General features: G+C 47.0%; 1 protein-coding gene across 5 annotated transcripts in view; it reads left to right on the top strand.

The window, feature by feature from the left end:
* Positions 1–8,326: 8,326 nt before the first annotated feature.
* Positions 8,327–14,245, top strand: part of PER1 (period circadian regulator 1) — a 32,398-nt gene continuing 26,479 nt past the window's right edge. For 2 of the 5 annotated variants that reach the window (XM_060281881.1, XM_035134471.2), the window contains exon 1: positions 8,327–8,417. The gene's annotated coding sequence lies outside the window, so the exon portion shown is untranslated. Of the gene's footprint in view, positions 8,418–8,950; positions 13,205–14,245 lie in introns of those variants that run through there. The other 3 variants (XM_060281880.1, XM_060281879.1, XM_035134472.2) reach the window with 2 other exon arrangements.

Raw genomic sequence — 14,245 nt, 5'->3', positions numbered from 1 at the left:
AAACGGGAATCTGTAGTAAACAAAAACAAAAGGAAGGGTTTTTTTTTTTAATGATTTGGGCTTGGCAATGAGACTCTGCCGCCAGGCTAATCCAGGAACAGGATACAAAAATCCACCCGCCAACACAAGTAGGTTTTATACACATTTATTGCCAGTCATGAGGTTTGGCTAATCGATTACCCGGGAGGGGGGGGTTGGCTAATCGATTACCCGGGGGGGGGGGCAGCCAGTGTGATGTGATGGTCCGAACGAGGCCCATGTTCTTTTGATTTTCGCTGAAGAGTTCAGTCTATGCTGGCCTCGCCCATTGAAGTAGGCACTCGTAATCAAATTTGGGAAATGGCGCATTATGGTTTGGTGTCCCCAACTTTGCTCGGATGAAAGCACAAGTCTAGAGCAGAACAGCAAAAGGTATCTGGAGGAACACTGAAAACTTGCGGCACAGATGCAGCATGCCACAAGCAAATACCTGCCAGTGGGACTGTGGTGTGTTTTGCAGACCTTGAGAGCAGCCCACTTTCTGGGAGGGGAGGTGCCTGATAAATGCTTTGGCATTTTCCCCTGAACCATGTGGCTTGCCTTGTTTGCATGGGTCGTGGCCAGGATTTATGTTGGGGGTGGCAGGCTTCATGTTAGCGGGGGACAACCCCAGTTAAGTATTTTTATTGATTTACTTGAGTTTACAAAGCATTTCCTTGATAGATGCACTCACCCCTTTAAGAAGATAGCGAATAAATCAATTATGATATTAAGGACTTGGCATAGGAGAAAAAAAGCCTAACAAAATTGCTTGCAGCCATTATAAACATTACAATTTAATAAACACTTTCAATATTTAATTTTTACTATTGCAGTAAAACACGTTTCCTTGGTGCCTGTTAGACAGTAACACATTATCTTGGCTTCGGAACGGCTGTTAGTTTTGGCATCCGTATTACATGACCTTTTTTCTGGAGTTCATCGAGCAAAGGAGTTCTTGGGAGTTTTAAAGCATGCAGCTATCAAAATGTGTTCCAATTACCAAATGGTTTCTTCAGACTATTTTCTGCACTAACACACACTGAAGGTTCCCAGTGTTGATTGGGAATTCTGAAACCAGAAAACCCTTCGATTTCTAAATGGCAGAGTAATTTCATCTTATAGTGGTACCTCTACTTACGAATTTAATGCGTTCCAAACGCACATTTGTAAGTCGAAATAAAATTGTAAGTCGAATCCCATAGGAATGCATTGGGAGAAAAAATTCGTAAGTCGAAGCAACCCTATCTAAAAATTCGTAAGTAGAAAAAAACCCTATCTAAACCGCATCCAAGATGGCGGACGGAGCTCCATTCGTAAGTAGAGTTATTCGTAAGTAGAGGTACCACTGTATCAGAATTCTTGGAAGAGACCACAAGGGCCATCTAGTCCAGGGGTCAGCGACTTTTTCAGCCATGGGCCTGCCCACCATCCCTCAGACCATGTGGTGGACTGGACTATGTTTTTTTTGGGGGGGGGGACAAATTCCTATGCCCCACAAATAACCCAGAGATGCATTTTAAATAAAAGGACACATTCTACTCATGTAAAAGCACGCTGATTCCCAGACCGTCCGCAGGCCGGATTTAGAAGGCGATTGGGCCGCATCTGGCCCCCTGGCCTTAGGTTGCCTACCCCTGATCTAGTCCAACCTCCTTCCATGCTGGGATCTTTTGCTCATGGTGGGACTTGAACCTGTGACCCTGTGGGGGGTGGGGCGGGGCTAATATTTAATTCTGGGTTTTTACCCCCAATCCCATACAGCAGGCATGTCCAAAATCCATTTGGGGGGCCTAATCCGGCCCACCAGTCGACTTAATCCGGCCCCTGTGGCAGTTCATTTCCTGAGGTAAAATCCTAAAATAACCTCACAAATTGAATCCTAATAAAAGCTCAACAACTTTGGTTCACCCCATGGTCAGCCCTCACGGCCCTTCACTTCATCAAATCCGGCCCTCTGAAATTTTTTGGGACACCACTGCCATACAGTTAGGAGGCAGAGGGAAGAAGACACTTGGATCCCATGGGGGGGGGGGAGGGCATTTTGAATCAAGATGGCAGATCTAACCATTCTAAACCACTAGTTTGGTTTAGTTTGAAGATCTTTGGTCCAATTTGCTTTGACGGTTCCTGCGACGGAGCAGATTTTGGCCTATGCATTCTTCCCTGTAACCTTACAGCAAAGGGTCGGATAAACAAACTAATAAACGCTGGCGCGCAATAGCTTTGCAACAATAGTAATTGGCAATAACATGATAATCCTTGATGGTTGAATTAATTAACATCTTGTGTTGGGCAGGAAACCGCTGCCTGTATTCAGGCCAAGGTGGGTAAGAGGCAGCAGGGAAGATGAAAAAAATGGAGACGGGGGTATATCGGTTATCGGTATATCAGCCCCTTGGCGCATGGATGTGGGCCGTTGTCTCTTTTTACGAAGTGGGTGTGAGCTGCAAAAAAGTGTCGCTGAGGCATCTTCCTGAACTGCTTTTGCAGCTAGTGGGGGAGGATGAGGGCATCTAGGCCCCGGAGCTCAGCTATTAATACATTCCAGTCTGACGGGAACAAAACGTCCTCACCTCCTGACCCATCTTTCTGTGCTGTGATTCGCCTGGGCAGGGAGAAGTTGCCAACTGCAGGCGTAAGCCCATGTCTAAACTGGATATGTGGTATGTTATCCATGAAGGTGAGCAATAACGGCTAGGTGCCAGGCCATGGGGCCGGGGAGGAGTTCAACGTGCTTTTTGAAGGAGGCGAGAGACTGGTTGGATAAGGAACTTCAGGGAAGTGGTGTCATCCAGGCAGGGCATTAGGACGGGTGCCTAGATCTGGAGAATGTGCAGGAGGGCCCCTAAACGCAACAGGACTGGATTTTGAAATAAAAGAAACAATACCCTATTACCTTCTAAAGCAGGAATCCCCAAACTTCGGCCCTCCAGATGTTTTGGACTACAATTCCCATCTTCCCTGACCACTGGTCCTGTTAGCTAGGGATCATGGGAGTTGTAGGCCAAAACATCTGGAGGGCCGCAGTTTGGGGATGCCTGTTCTAAAGCAGGCATCGCCAAACTCTGCCCCCCCAGCTGTTTTGGGACTATAACTCCCATCATCCCTAGCTAACAGGACCAGTGGTCAGGGATGATGGGAATTGTAGTCTCAAAACAGCTGCAGGACCGAGCTTGGGGGTGCTTGTTCTGGAGGAAGAACCCACAGTTTAAAACAGAAAAGATAATTTGGGACTTGGTGCTGTCTTCCCCTCCCGCAACTGGATTTAATCTCCATTACCAGCCAGGTGGCGCTGTGGGTTAAACCCCTGAGCCTAGGGCTTGCTGATCAGAAGGTTGGCGGTTCGAATCCCTGTGACGGGGTGAACTCCCGTTGCTTGGTCCCAGCTCCTGCAAACCTAGCAGTTCGAAAGCACCTCAAAATGCAAGTAGATAAATAGGAACCACTACAGCGGGAAGGTAAACGGCGTTTCCATGTGCTGCTCTGGTTTGCCAGAAGCAGCTTTGTCATGCTGGCCACATGACCTGGAAGCTGTACGCCGGCTCCCTCGGCCAATAATGCGAGATGAGCGCCGCAACCCCAGAGTCGGTCACAACTGGACCTGAGGGTCAGGGGTCCCTTTACCCTTTACCTTTTACCAGCCATAATTTCAGGTTTTTCGGTGCATCGCTAGAATTGTTCAAATGCCACTGCACAGCCATAAGGGTTAGGAACGTCTCTTACACTTAAACATGGAAAATGTGCGAGTTGCACACTTATCCAGGCTGGGCAAACATTTGCTCAGGTATACATGCATGTCCACTCCTGTATATATTCTCGAGCAAACCCTAACATGATGCACCACCAGCATACTGAACTGTGAGTTTATGAGATAATGAAATGGGGTGGGGGACAGATTTTTTTTTATTTTAAATTAAGCCTTCACTTTGACACCTTAAGAAAAATTGTGCAGTGACATTTCTGGAAACGAAAGATGTGTTCCGCTCGACGTTTGTCTTGGGCTGCACATTTAGGATTGCCATCTGCCTCTCCCACCACCTGCCCATTTCACAGATGTACGTCAGACAAGTAGTGGATGCTTCCAAGATAGTGTTTATTGTAAGATAAGATATCTTTATTGTCATTGTGGAGTCAGTACTCTTCTCACATGCAGGCTTCTTTCTAAGTGTCTGCACTTTGGGCATCAAAATGCAAATCTTTCTCTCCCTATTTAATCCAGATCGACCTAGTACAGTAAATTATAACTAACCAAAACTTGTGGCCAATGGCTGGTTTACAATCTCTCAGCGACCTTGCAAATCATGCCCGGAAATGGGAGCATCACCTAGCCCAGGGGTCAGCAAACTTTTTCAGCAGGGGACCGGTCCACTGTCCCTCAGACCTTGTGGGGGACCGGGCTATATGTTGCCATGATTATGACCCACGTTTTTGGCAAAAACCCATTGGGACCAACCCCAATGTTGCCCGAATGTGATTTTTTATTTGGGGGTGGTGGTGTTTCCTCATAAACACACACGCTGCTTTATTTGCGTTTTATGCATTGACAGTTATTATTTCTCTCGTAAGGCGGGGTGGGGGGGCTGAGGTAAGCACGCCATTCCTGTCAGCCCCGGGGAGCGTGTGCGCATGCGTGGGTGAAGGGAAAAGCCATTGGCCACGCTAAGTCAGGCTGGCGCTGCTCAAGCAAAAACATTCCCCCGTGTGAGGGAAGACGAGGCGGCAGCGGCTATTTACCTTTCCATGGCTCTCATCGTGTAGTTAACAAATAGTTAACAAGCGGCCTCCCCAGGAGAGCGCTAAGAGTGCAGCCACCAGGCGCTCCCCGCTTCCTGACACCGGCCCGGGGCATCGCTCCCGAGGCGCCTCCGAGCCCCTGCCGCCGCAACTGCCCTTCCTGAGGTCAGTCGCTGGCAGCTCCATGGTGGAAATCCGAACTGTGGCTCCTTTTCCCTACCCTGGAAGAAAATATTGCTGCGCATGTGTGACGGATGGAGAAGGGGCTTGTCTTGAGCAGCCGCCCGCCTCACTTTTGACCCCCAAGTCTGGCTGAGTCGCAAAAAACCATCGCAGGTGCGCACTGCAAAATTTCCTTTCCTCGGAAATTAAGCAAAGGGTCTGCTTTAAGGTTTCCAGACTCAAAAGAGAGCAGGGCAATTAAATGCACAGAAGTCCTGTCCTCTATTGAGTCTGGCAACCCTAACAGTGTGATGAACGATTATAGACCGGTTGCTTTAACACCTGTGCAATGAAATAAGGGTGGAACAGGAAGATGGTGTTATAAGAATTTTGAGGTCATATCTATATATATATAATAATTGTTCATAAAACATGTACATGAATGTACAGGCACATGTCTGAAGCAGCACAGGAAGACAGGCCTTTCTGACACCATTTTGACTCTCTCTCTGACCAGGTGTTCCTCTGCAAGGAAGAAGTGGGGTGGGGGGAACCTTCTCATTGTCTCAGGAATTAAAGTGATAATCCCTGGCATCCTGATACCTGACTGCCAGACAAAAGGGTGTGATTAACTTGGCTGGGAAACAGGGAAATGTAAATATCTCTCAATTTTGTTGATTAGGTTTTGGGGGGCAGGGGGCAGGGTCCAGACTGCTCAGATTACTGCCACCAGACCTCCCCTTTCATGATGTACCTATGATGAATCTAGGGAGGGGGGTCTTGGGCTACACCCCTTCTGTGACATATGGATGATGCTTCTGGGGGGTGGGCTGAAACCAATTTCAAATTTCTTTTTAAGGGCAAGACATCTTTGTTTGGGGTTCCTTCCTTGTTCTCCTGTGTGAGAGGAAGGACCCTGTTGCAACAGTTAAAATAAAAGTGCCTTGCTTCGTACGTCCTGGTTTGGTCTCTGTTATTTGGTGGGCAGGAGACGCTTAAATTCGTCTGCTTGCCTGGATCCTTGAGCTCTCCCTGGGTCAAGATCCATTTCTCTGGGTTCATAGGAACCAGCTTAAATTTTACAACAATGGCAAGTTGCACAGATACATCTAAGTGTTCTGGCATAACTATGTTCCCATCTCAGTCCCATGTTGGGGAAAATTATATTGAGCAACAATACCATCAATACAGGTGCTCAATACACACCAGGGGTGTGTCCTTTCCCCACTGCTTTTCTCTCTATACACAAATGACTGTGTCCTCAACTGATCCATCAGTTATGATCTTGAAATTTGCTGATGACACAACAGTTATTGGGCTTATCCAGGAGGAGGATGAATCTGCGTATAGGCGGGAAATAGACCATCTTGTTTCGTGGTGCACCAGAAATAATTTGATACTAAATGCCCAAAAGACAGTTGAAGTGGTAATTGATTTCAGAAGGCACTCTTCTGTCCTGCCACCAATTTCCATCCTTGGTAACATGGTTGTAGTAGTAGAGTCCTTTAAGTTCCTGGGCTCTATAATTTCTCAAAAGTTAAATTGGTCAAGCAACATCAATAGTATTATTAAAAAGGTCCACCAGAGGTTGTATTTCCTGCGTCAACTAAGGAAATTTAAATTGCCCCAGGAAGTGTTGATCCAATTTTACAGAAGCATCATTGAAACTGTTCTCTGTAGTTCTATTACTGCTTGGTATGGTACAGCTTCCAAGACAGACAAGAAAATGCTCCAACAAGCTGTAAGAATTGTAGAAAGGGTAACTGGTGCTAGCTTGCCTACAATAGAGGCAATCTATGCTACCAGAGTTAAGAAGAGAGCAGAGAGAATTGCAGCAGATCCTTTACATCCCGGTCATCATCTGCTAGATTTACTCCCATCTGGACGTCACCACAGGTCTTCATATACAAAATCGGCCAGGCACAGGAACAGTTTTTCCCCTTGTGCCAATAAATTGTTAAATTTGTAGATGTGTAGCTGAAGGGGAGGTCAATTATGGGTGGGTTTCTTTGCTTATTTGTATTGTGAGTGGAACAGTGTGTGTATGTTTACATTGCAATGTAGCCGAAACAAATTCCAAGTATGTTGGAAAATGTACTTGGCCAATAACAAATTATTCTTATTCTTATTCTGTGTAAACCTGTATAGGATTGCACTGGAAGAGCTGGAATTAAGGCCCCGTCTGCAATATATATTTAATGCAGCATCACCCTGTTTTAAATGGCTATGACTTCCTACAAAGAACCCTGGGAAACGTAGTTCATTGAGGGTGTTGAGAGTTGTTAGTAGACCCCTATTCATAGTGGTTTAACAAATCAACCCCTCTTTCCAGGGGATTCTGGGAACTGTAGCTGGGGGGGGGGCAGAGAGGTCTCCTAACAACCCTCAGCACCCTTAGCAAACTACAGTTCTCAGGGTTGCTAAGCCATGGCTGTTCAAAGTGATATAATGAAACTGCTTTAAATGTGTAGCGTTGTCGCAAGAGACTCTTGGGCAGAGTACCTACCATACATTTAAAAGAAAAAAACCCTCCCAAGAATTTTGGGAACTGTAGTTTGTTAAAGTTGCTGGGGAAGAATTGTAGCCATGGAGGGGGCAAAGTGCGGGATTCTTTTTTTTATTTTTATTTGGGGGGGGGATAATGCTTCAACTGTATGATAAGTATGCAGCTGCCAGCAAGAATCAGCACAATTTTTTTACTACTAGAATACCAATAATATAGGTATTGTAGTATTAATATATAATGATATATACAACAGATCCTAATAACCTCTGGCTTGAGAAATGTTGATTATAGTCCAATATGGCTACCTTCAATATATATATACACACATATACATACAGTAGTTTAAAATACATGTATATAAGAAAAGGGCGTTCTAAATCTCCTCATAAAACTGGCAAAGCCGCCTCAGCATTTTCTGACCCGCCCCCTTCCCGCCAACGGCTTTCCATCTGAAGCCCCGCCCCTTGGCCCGCCCACCGACCCTTGCACATTGTAAACAAGCACAGCAGCAGCGGCCGCGTGACCCTCCTCCCCACGTGTACCCGCTCTCGCGGAACGCTGTCTGCCGGAGATCCAATAGGGAGCGCGTCCCGCGAGCGCAGCCAATGGGAGCGCGCCCGGGGCGCGCCCAGAGCACGCGGACGCTTGCATGCAACCGCCGAGCGAACCAATCAGAGGCGGAAGGGGGCGGGGAGGCGAGGAGCGCCGAGGCCGGGGAAGGCGCGTCATGGCCCCGTTGTCACGCGGGCCTGTGCATGCTGCGGCGCCGTCTGGCCAATGAGACGCCGCGCGCAGGAGCGGGTCCGGGGAGGAGAGGCCAATGCGGGGCGGGCGGTGGGCGCGGCGGCGGCGGCCATTGGACGCGGCGGCGGGGGGCGTGGCAGGCTGGCGGCAGGCTCACGCGGACGAGTGCATGGTGCTGAGGGAAGCGCTCCCTTGGCAAGGCTCAGTTGACAGAAGCCTTTAGACGGGACGGTGGGTCTGTGCGCTTGAGGTGAGTGAATGAGGGGCAGGCGGGCGGGCGGGGGGGGGGGGGCGCAGTCCGCGCCTGTGTGGGAAATAATGGTAATAACAACAGTAATGGCAATAAAAATTATAATGGCGGTGATGAGTGTTGGGCAGGTGGTTCACAAGTGGGCAGAGAAGGGGAGCGGGAGGGGGAAACGGGCGGTTGTGGAGGGGTGAGGGGAAAAGGAATTCGGCTGGCTGACTAGACTTAATTTATATTTAAAAGAATACAAAAATCAGCCTCGGGGTGAGGGACTGATAAGGCAAGGGGTGTCCAGCGGGATGGTTAATGGAAGGAGGGGGAAAGCAGAGAGGGCTGGGAAATAAGGGGAGGGGTCTTTCGAGGGGAGGGTTGTCGCCCTCGTTAAAAACTCCCTGGAATCAATATTACGAGGGGGTTGAGTTTTTTGGGTGGAAGGGATTGGAGTTAAAGGTGGACGACAGGGGGAGGAGCAGAAAGGAGGTGGGAGGGAAGCAGGAGGTATAGGATTATGGGGTGTGGGGAGAGGGGGAAGAAGTGGGTTGGGAAGGAAAACAGTGAGGGACAGAGGAAGAAGTTGGATGGGGATGGGACATGAGGAACAAAAGAAAGGGGAAAGCAAATAAAACGAGTGTGGGGAAAAAACACCAGAAGGGTTTTGAAACAGAGGCTCCAATTACCGTATAGGATGGGCCCTGGGCAGGGATTTAAAGGGGGAGTTTAAGTGGGTCAGCAGCTTGACCTGACCACTGATGTTGGGACACAGCTGGGGACCCAAGTTTGAGAAACACTGGTTGAGAGCATAGAAAAAACTTCTCTAACCTGACGCTAACTAGATGTTGTGGACTACAACCACCACCAGCCCCAGCTTCATACGGCTGGGCTGGTGGGAACTGTAGTCCAAAACATCTAGAGAATGCTGAGTTCAGGAAGGCTGACATGGAAAGTATTGGGAAAGAGGTGATTGTGGGCGTGTACTCAACAAATCTTTGTGGGGAGGGCTAGTAATAATAGAATTGTAGAGCTGGAAGGGACCTTGAGGATCATCTAGTCCAGCCCACTGCGGTGCAGGAATATGAAGGGGTGTTTTTTTTTTAAATATAACTCTGGCTTCAACAGATTTAGTGACTAATTAAAGCTAATTCCCAGTTGTAAATGTGTACTTCTTGAGCTGGTGTGCATGAAGTGATTCTCTGTTATTTCAGCCTGAACAAATTGGTTTTATTTTATTAACTTGTGTTCAATAAATATACTGTATCAATAAAATCCTTGTTTACTTTGTTTTACACTTCTCGTGACTCTTATATGAGAGAGATTGAGATTGAATTGTGGGGAGGGTATTGGTTTGAGGAAACTGTTGAATAGGCATACGTGTCAGGGGTAGTAGTTGTTGGAAGCTTGCCTTTTGTGAGCTGATGAGAGGAACACTTTCTGGTACTGGGAGATGGGTCTGAAGTAGAGAGTGGGAGACTCTCAGGGTGGGAAATGGGTGGGGTTTTACGGAACAAAAGTTAGGAAGAAGTCTTTGGCTAGGAATGGCTTGCCATGAAGCTTAGGGTGATGCAATGAAATAAGGGTGGAACAGGAAGATGCCAAGTTGCACAGGAACATGGCACTGAGATGGGAACATAGTTATGCCAGAACACTTAGATGTATCACAGTCTGGTTGTGAATACACGGCACTTGGGCTTTCCTGTATTTGTGAAAGGACATGAAGTCCTATGAGGCGTGTGTAAAAACTGAAGCAGCCTTTGTGATGACGTTTCTGCTGCTTTGTGAGATCTCATAGAAGCATCAGTAGCTTTTCCACCTTGGCCACTGTGTTTGGCTTAGCATAGAAGTACTGTATCAAAGTCCCTCTTTTGTCACTCCAAAATGTTGAAAAAGCTCTGAGCTGTTGACGTGCCAGATATTGTAATCCTAACTGTTTTTCCTTTGAGCGAGTGTTCTGCTGTAGTCAATTTTTCTTTTGAATACCCTGAAAAATAGCATTATGTGGAAGTGGGCAGGCAGATGTGCCTGCATGCGTCTTTTGTAAGAACTCTGTGATTAGATAACACTGCCAGTGCCAACCAATACCCAGTAAGATACAGTTCCTCCGCGGCAGTTATGTAATAAGTGCTGAGATGAAGGTGCACCTTGCAGAGAGCTACAGGCTGCTTGAGGTTTTGTGTTCATGTAATATTCCTTGGGAGGGTGAGTCATTATATCATCAAGCTTCACCTGTTTTGCTGTACAGCACTAAGGTTGTCCAACTGAGCACCTCCTGGTGGTGACTGAATATGTAGTAAAAAGTTTGTCACATGCACATGCAATGAGCTACCAGTTCTGTTAAATAGTTTTCCTGTTTAGCAGACATAACTAGTATGCATTTGCATGTAAAATTAAATTAGCAATATTCTTTGCAAAAGTAAAATTCAGAGCACAGAGGTCTACAGAGGAGAAGCACAGAAGTCAGATGGAGTAGTGAGGTCTAACAAGTGCCGCTTTATGTGGCGTGCTCCTGAGACAGACAAAATGTGCCACCAAAAGGGAACAGCTGAAGTAGAGCTTAACTCTTGATGGAGGGGAGCAGGCTCCAGAGAGCAAAGCGCAGCGGCTGGATTACTGGGAGAACATCCGAGTGCCAGGCATCCCAGCAGGTCAAGGTCCCCTTTGCAGAAACGATTATAACCAGCAGCCACTAACCCCAGATTTAAACGTCAGCTGTGTTCCGAAAGAAGGACGGCAAACGTCCTGGCTTGAAAACACCTTTGGTAGCTTCACAGGTTCCTGCAGGCTATGGTTCCTTCCAAGAAGTTGACCCAGTTGGAGTTGCTTGATTCTCTCAGTACTGTTTGAAAGTTAGGCTGGAGGCAGGGAACCGGAAGGGACTTCATCCAGATGAGACAGCCCAGTGAGTGAAACTCCGAATGGCATCCGCATATGCCATCCAAAACAAGTACCATATGAACGCCAGAAGCTGGGCACGGAGGACAGAATATCCATTGACAAAGCTAGAAAGCTGGTAGCAAAAGCCAAACCTGCTCTGCTTTCACCACTACAGACTTCAGACTTCATTTAGGACAGCTAGTGTTGAACCAGTCAAATAGCTCTGCTTTTTTCAGCATCAGAGAAACAGGCGGGACTTTGGGTGGGTGGGATTATATATATTCCTGCTGACTTCAGAGGTCTGTAGTTCGAGCTGGTAGAGTGAAAACCCCTCCCTCGCCTCCCCCCACTTCAGCAGCGGGTGTACAGTAGGGGAAAGGCTATTGGGAAGGTTGGGTGTGGCGCAGCAATGACTGCTGCTGGGTGCGAGTTCTTGGGCGGGGCCTCCGATCTTGGAGTGTTGGTCCACGTGCAGGCTGTGATTTCCCAGCATCTCTCACTTCCCCAGCTGACGTTGTGCCCCAGTTTTGCTGGGTTGTTCTGGGACACGTATGTCTCAAACTGTACATTTGGGCGGGGCACTCATGTAGAAACAGGCTGTCTGCTGCTAGGCACACGGGCTTGGGAGAGGCTGGGTGCATCCAGCAGGGGGCGGCATATTCCCAAAACTGGAGAAACCAGAAGCACAACAAATTGGGTGGATGGTTCTGTTTTGGAGTCTTAACTGTTGGAAGTCCAGTGGTGTAAAAAAAAGAGGAGGGCTGATCATAAGACTGGTTGCTCCTGCAATGTAACATAATAGATTGTGTGCAGTTGAGTTTTCCTTAGATTAGACCCAGCAAAATAAATGGATCTAAGTTAGTCATGTCATATACGTATGAGGATGACTAATGTTAGATACAACCCAGTGCTTTTATCCTTTAATTGTTTCTCGGAATTTGTTTCTCCAGTTGTTATTGGACTACAGCTGCCATAATCCGTGACTGCTGGTCCTGCTAGTTAGGGATGATGGGAGTTGCAGTCCAACAAAAGACCAGTTTGAGAAATATCCAGAATTTAATGTGGCATTTGAATTGGTTGCCCCACGGAGTGAAGTTCCTCCGTCTGCTGCTCAGTGATGCGTGTAGATACAGATACCCCTTTGGAAATTGGAGTGGGTGAAGAGATGATACTCTGTTTTCCCCAAATCTATCCAGACAGGGTGCAATTAATTCTGGGGTGCCCATCTGTGCAGGCAAAGCCCTTGGCTTCTGTGACTCATAGGAAATGTTTTGCTCCTTGCACCGTCACTGCTTTCATTATATCGCTCCTCTTTGTTTGGAGATGAAATTAACATGTTGCTGCGGGCAGCAGAAGGGAGGAGCTGTCAGTTTCTTGAACTTGTGGAGTGAGCCAAAAGAACACAATGTTCCCTTTTTGCCTTTTATAGGCTGCTGCCTCTACTCTGGAAATTTGCTGTGTGGAAATAACCCTCGGCTATGCGGCAATGGGGAGGAGCTTCTGTGAGATGGCTCCTCCCCCTTGCAGCAGCTGCTCTTTCCAGCTGCCTTGTGAGCTTGGCTGGGGAGTGTTACATAAAAGCTTTGAATGAGAGAGGAGCGACATGATGGCCGACCATCAGGCTGGATCAGATGACGTGGTTATGGAAAGAATTTGGCCCACACTTGCTGGAAGGGAGTTCCGCTTGCTCTTATTACAGCTGACAGCCTGCCAGGCTGAGGCGGCAAAGGACAGAGACAGAGAGCTTTGAGAGGAAGCAAAGCAGAATTGCAGCCTTGGATGTGAGAAGGGGCCAGCCGACCTTCCCTTTGCAGTAGCCCCAGGACCTCTCAGCATGCTGTGTTTTTAGTTCTGCAAGATCTGCAAGCTGCAGTTTCTACCTCCCATCCTTCACTCTTGAGAAGAAGTTTGACTTAAATACCGTATGTTGACCAGGAGTAAAGATTCCTTTGTTCATATAGTCTTATAGTTGATGTTTTGGGGAGCTCAGTACGAGGACTTGTGGTCCTTTGGCCACATGTTCCTGAGACAGGGAAGAGGGGAAGGGCAAGTGTGGGAAAATCCTGGGGCAAGGGGCACGAGCTTGAGGAAGGCTACATTAAGCAGCATAGGTTACTGTATCTGCTGTCCTGTTTAACAAAGTGTTATTGCAGCACATACCATGTTTCTCCGAAAATAAGACACTGTCTTATATTTATTTTTCCTCAAAAAACCCCCACCATGGCTTATTTTCAGGGGATGTCTTATTTTTTTTATTAAGTATGGTACAGTTTAACCTACAAGGTTAAACTGTCTATCAGTATGGCTTATTTTGGGGGTATGGCTTATATTCCTTGAATGCTTAAAAATCCTGCTATGGCTTATTTTATGGCTACGTCTTATTTTCGGAGAAACAGGGTATGCAATAGTTTCCTCTAGTGGCAGTTAAATCATTAACCACAGCATGCATTCCAGTACACTTCAAAGTTGCTCAAATTAGTGCCAATGCATACGGTATTTTATTGGGAACTCAATGGCTGTATTATTGACACTGTAAAACAAAGACATATCTGCATAATTAGTCAAGGGATCCTTTCAAATAGGTCAACACAAGTTACTAGCCAACACAATTTTCTGTTAGCCCATTTCTCAAAACATCCCTGTGTGAGTAATTTTCTGTGCTGAAATGGGGTGAAAGGCACTTTCCTTACTTGGGCTCCCAGAAGGACTTCATATTTCCCACAGAGGACTGTTTCTTTGCAAGCCTTAATCCCTGGTTATCTGTAAGCAGACTCCTGTTTACTTCTAGTTACAGGTAGGTAGCCGTGTTGGTCTGATGTAGTCGAAACAAAATAAAAAAAAATCCTTCCAGCAGCACCCGAGAGACCAACTAAGTTTGTCATTGGTATGAGCTTTCGTGTGCATGCACACTTCTTCAGACACCTGGTATCTGAAGAAGTGTGCATCTGAAGAAGTGTGCATGC

Source organism: Zootoca vivipara, chromosome 13, assembly GCF_963506605.1.
Source record: "Zootoca vivipara chromosome 13, rZooViv1.1, whole genome shotgun sequence".
NCBI lineage: Eukaryota > Metazoa > Chordata > Lepidosauria > Squamata > Lacertidae > Zootoca > Zootoca vivipara.
Note: the sequence above shows the minus strand (reverse complement) of the source record. Positions and strands in the feature narration are given on the sequence as shown.